Source organism: Drosophila biarmipes, chromosome 2L, assembly GCF_025231255.1.
Source record: "Drosophila biarmipes strain raj3 chromosome 2L, RU_DBia_V1.1, whole genome shotgun sequence".
Taxonomy (NCBI): Eukaryota; Metazoa; Arthropoda; class Insecta; order Diptera; family Drosophilidae; genus Drosophila; species Drosophila biarmipes.
The window spans coordinates 2,177,796-2,183,795 of record NC_066612.1 but is presented as its reverse complement, the minus strand read 5'-3'; positions in this window follow the sequence as shown (position 1 = coordinate 2,183,795).

Sequence of the window (6,000 nt, the reverse complement as noted above, 5' to 3'; positions counted from 1 at the left end):
GCTCCCCAGCCTTTCATTCGCATCCCCAGGGGTTGTGTGGGTTGGCCACATCATGTCGCCTGTATCCATATCAGCTTGTATCTATCTTGAATGTGCTATCGCATGCGGTTTTATATGCCGGGCGCCACAATTTGTTTTGAAAGTTTCGTTTGAGCTTCTCTCCTTCATTTTCATAATGTTTTCCCTCTTTTGGTTAATAGTAATACAGTATTCTGCATTTTTCCCAAATGAAGTTTTCTATTAAACGTGCCGTGCGAGTTGCCTTTAAATATTTAAGCCGCCGGTACGAAGTGCACCTGCAATTACAGCTGTAAATAATGGTGGGGCGACAGCAACAATAAGTTGACTCATTGCTGCATTTTTGCAACCAACCAGCATGCAACCGCCCCCCACAGCCCCCGCCGCATTAACTTCTGCCTCGATAAATAAACAAGTTGAGCTACTTAAGATTTAAGTTGTTGTTGCAGTTGTTCCCGTCCTCGTTCGCCCGTTGTTGTTGCAAGTGGTGCGCACACAAAATTTATAGTGAATACTTTTCCCCTCATAAACCCGGGGGTGAGCCCCCACTACCTACCCCTCGTGGCCCCTTTAACTGCATTAACCCCTTCAGTCCGCTACAAAATTGCACATTACGTATACGCTACGTATGCTCACTTGAAGCATGAAACCCTTCTGCACAGTGCACAGCAGCAGCTGCGCAGCCTGCGTGTGCGTTGGATAATAATATAAGCATATAAATGTTTATGTTAAATTAAATTGAATGCAAAAAGGCGGAAATGTTACGAAAATTGTAAAAATAAAACCGAAGCGAAACGAATGAAAGAACATTGAATACAAATGTATTTTCGCCCTGCTGGGCTGCAAAGTCAGGAAACGGTACATAATTGCCCCAAATGGAGCGCCATGGCGATGGAAATTTAAGACGTCCTTTTAGTTACGTTGGCTTAAACTGCCATCGCCACCCACTTCGCAGGGCGATGCAGTTTGGCGCCTGTCAGGCTGAGTGCAGCCATAAATACGTTAACGTTCGATGTTTTAGGCGATGCCAGCTGCAACTATGGAGCCCTACTAAGTGGCTGCACTTTAGCAGGCCCCACAGGGTCCCTCCGAAGCGCCACTAAGCAGCCTGACTTTATGGGAACGTCTTTTTTCAGTCCTCACATGTGAGGCAGCCAACATCTCTGTAGGTATATTAGCCTGCTGCGGACCGGCAAATTTCCGAAGCTGAAATCACTTAAGCAACTTGATGATGGCAAGCAATATTTAACAGCTTATAAAAGGATTTTCAGGAACATTATGGAGAACTAAAATTTATCACACTCTCCAAATCTAAAGAATTTGGGTTTAATTTAGTTTTCCTTGGAAACATGTATCGCATTTATTATTCGCGTCCCCGTTGTTGTTCAAACCTAATAAATAATTTTAAATAATTTAAGTAAAAGGTTAATTCCCTATAATTAAAAATTGAAGCGTAATATATTCATTTGAGTGCCCGCCGAATAACCATATAATACTGAACTATTTCGCATTGTGAGTTCAATGCTTATTGTATTCTGCGGAATGTTTCGGTAGGCATTTTGTTCCGCCCGAGGGCTCAACTCAAGCGGCATTGGAATTTTATTCTTTACCAGCGCATTCAAGTGTTAAAATATGTATATGAAATTGATTGGCTGATTAAGCACACACTTTACACATAGCCCGCCCACACACGGTCGCTCTCTTCCTCCACCCCATATATTTATTTTTTATTTTGCTATACATTGTCTGGCCTTCGCATTTTCCCCATTTTTGATTTGCCTCGGAAATGACGCAAATAACGCAACAAATTTAAGCCAGTCACAAAAGTGTACAAAACCCGTCCAGACGAGCTCACACACTGGCAAACGCAAGCGCAAACATACCTTCAGGACGGGTTATTTATGACAATAGGCATGTGAGGGGCAACAACAGGATGTTTTATATTATGCCATGGGAAAATAAAGGACCTCACACAAACGCACGCATCCGCTCACGTAGGTTCAATCTGAATTCTGCATAAATTCCACTTAATACATAGAGAATGACGGGTATTCGTGGGGCAGCCGAAATTTTGAAGATATAATCTGTTGAGTTTGGTAAAGTACAAAATAAATCTACCCAATGTGACAACACAATTTATTACACTCACTGCTTCTGGGAGTAACTGATCAATTTTACAATTGAACTTCGCAGAAAGAGCATCGACTAGTCTACTCTGCGTCCATCAAATTATTGTTCATCCTTTCGAGTAATTTTGAGAGTGAAATTTAATTGTGCTGCTCATTAATAGCACGTCGAACGGCCGAGAGCTCACCGGAAATATGTGATTTCCGGGTATAAATACATATTTGTTTCGTATTCAAAAGCATTTCGTGCAGGCGGGGAAATCTGCAAATAATTACCAAAAGTAAAAGTATTCAGCCAGAATTTGGAGTGCCCCCGCAATAAAAAATGGATTTGATTGAATTTAGAAGTATTACTTGATTACCATTTTTGCAGACGCTGTTTGAGGATGGTTTTTGGGATTTTCGGCCTTTGTCAGCTTTTTAGGGGCATGAACGGGATAACAATAAACAATCATTTGAGCATAAGGACATAAATCTGAGAAAGTCAATAATCCGAAATCCCTTGGAAACCCAGAAAAGCAGACTACACATAACGAGGTACTGCAGTTAAGTGGAACTTGTAACTTCCATATACTGAAAAGCACAGGCAGAAATCTTATTATTTGCCTTAATTTGCCTTTTTTTGTTTTGACAGCAGGACAGTACTTATCTCTCAGAGACACTCATTGCGGCATAAATCTAATAAATTTCAGCATGTTTAAGCGACTGCACATATCCTTTGCCATAAGGATGGAGCATGGGTCAGAAAAGCAAGTGGAGAGCAAAGCCGAAGCCAATCAAAGGCGAAACAATAAACAAGCATGACAATAAATAAATAAATAAATGCCCAGACAAAAGACTTAAAATGAGGAGTCGCTGGCCAGGATACGGGTGCCAGGATCCGGCCAAAGAAGTGCGAGAATGAGGTCCGTCGTTTTTGTTTGCGTGAAAGGATAATGACGCGCTCGTTTCTCTGGATTCTGGATTCTCTTCGCCTGCAAATGCAAACGACAATATTGAAAAAGAAGGACATCGACAGGATACGGCTGCCAGTTGTTGGGGCTGCGGTGCAGAAAGTGATTGAATGGCGTATTAAACTTAAGCCACGCAAACACACGCGCCGGCATAAGCAAACATTTATCTTCCCCCATTTCGGCTCTGTTATTTTCTCTACCCACTTCAATTTAACGGCTACTTAAGTCCATCATTTTGAATAATGCTGTGTACCGAGAGGAACTCGGGCTGAAGTCAATGGCAATGAGGAATACGAGGATGTGTGTACACTCCTGAACTTCATAGCCTGGGCAATTGAATCTTGATTTAGAAGTGGCATACCATTTGAGTATATGGTGGAACTCAAAACAAAAACTATTCAAATTTCTTTTTTAAAAGAAGACCAAATTCTTAACAAATTTTCTTGCTTGTGACTTTTAATCAATCCAACCGGTTTCAGAAAGGACACAAAATGGCACTTTTAAAACTGCATTTCCAGATACCATAACTTGGATATTTGGAAACCTATCTTGACGTGGGATACCTCTATGAATTTGTGGCAAAATTCTCTATTATTATACATTAATCGTATTCTTATTAGCGAGGGTCAATATTTTGATCCCATTTTCATGTTCGATTTTGTCGTACTTCTAGCTTTATAGCCAAAAACTCCACTTCCAGATACCATAACTTGGGTATTTGGAAACCTATCTTGACGTGGGACACCTCTATGAATTGGTTGCAGAATTCTCTATTATTATACATCAATCGTTTTCGTATTAGCGAAGGTCAATATTTTGACCCATTTTCATGTTCGATTTTGTCGTACTTCAAGCTTTATAGCCAAAAACTCCACTTCCAGATACCATACCTTGGGTATTTGGAAACCTATCTTGACGTGGGATACCTCTATGAATTTGTGGCAGAATTCTCTATTATTATACATCAATCATTTTCTTATCAGCGAGGGTCAAAATTTTGACCCATTTTCATGTTCGATTTTGTCGTACTTCCAGCTTTATAGTCAAAAACTCGACTTCCAGATACCATAACTTGGGTATTTGGAAACCTATCTTGACGTGGGATACCTCTATGAATTTGTGGCAGAATTCTCTATTATTATACTTCAGTCATTTTCCTATTAGCGAGGGTCAAAATTTTGACCCATTTTCATGTTCGATTTTGTCGTACTTCCAGCTTTAAAGCCAAAAACTCCACTTCCATATACCATAACTTGGGTATTTGGAAACCTATCTTGACGTGGGATACCTCTATGAATTTGTGGCAGAATTCTCTATTATTATACATCAATCATTTTCTTATCAGCGAGGGTCAAAATTTTGACCCATTTTCATGTTCGATTTTGTCGTACTTCCAGCTTTATAGTCAAAAACTCGACTTCCAGATACCATAACTTGGGTATTTGGAAACCTATCTTGACGTGGGATACCTCTATGAATTTGTGGCAGAATTCTCTATTATTATACTTCAGTCATTTTCCTATTAGCGAGGGTCAAAATTTTGACCCATTTTCATGTTCGATTTTGTCGTACTTCCAGCTTTATAGCCAAAAACTCCACTTCCAGATACCATAACTTGGGTATTTGGAAACCTATCTTGACGTGGGATACCTCTATGAATTTGTGGCAGAGTTCTCTATTATTATATATCAATCGTTTTCTTATTAGCGAGGGTCAAAATTTTGACCCATTTTCATGTTCGATTTTGTCGTAGTTCCAGCTTTATAGCCAAAAACTCCACTTCCAGATACCATACCTTGGGTATTTGGAAACCTGTCTTGACGTGGGATACCTCTATGAATTTGTGGCAGAGTTCTCTATTATTATATATCAATCGTTTTCTTATTAGCGAGGGTCAAAATTTTGACCCATTTTCATGTTCGATTTTGTCGTAGTTCCAGCTTTATAGCCAAAAACTCCACTTCCAGATACCATAACTTGGGTATTTGGAAACCTATCTTGACGTGGGATACCTCTATGAATTTGTGGCAGAATTCTTTATTATTATACTTCAGTCATTTTCCTATTAGCGAGGGTCAAAATTTTGACCCATTTTCATGTTCGATTTTGTCGTAGTTCCAGCTTTATAGCCAAAAACTCCACTTCCAGATACCATACCTTGGGTATTTGGAAACCTGTCTTGACGTGGGATACCTCTATGAATTTGTGGCAGAATTCTCTATTATTATACATCAATTATTTTTCAATTGGCGAGGGTCAAAATTTTGACCCATTTTCATGTTTGATTTTGTCGTACTTCAAGCTTTATAGCCAAAAACTCCACTTCCAGATACCATAACTTGGGTATTTGGAAACCTATCTTGACGTGGGATACCTCTATGAATTTGTGGCAGAATTCTTTATTATTATACTTCAGTCATTTTCCTATTAGCGAGGGTCAAAATTTTGACCCATTTTCATGTTCGATTTTGTCGTAGTTCCAGCTTTATAGCCAAAAACTCCACTTCCAGATACCATACCTTGGGTATTTGGAAACCTGTCTTGACGTGGGATACCTCTATGAATTTGTGGCAGAATTCTGTATTATTATACATCAATTATTTTTCAATTGGCGAGGGTCAAAATTTTGACCCATTTTCATGTTTGATTTTGTCGTACTTCAAGCTTTATAGCCAAAAACTCCACTTCCAGATACCATAACTTGGGTATTTGGAAACCTATCTTGACGTGGGATACCTCTATGAATTTGTTGCAGAATTCTCCATTAAAAAAATGGGTCAAATTTTGACCCATTTTCATCTTCAATTTTTCCGAACTTCCAGCTTTATAGCCAAAAACTGCACTTCTTGGATAATTTTAACTTGGATAATTTTAACCTCTTTGAATTTATGGCAGAATTCTCT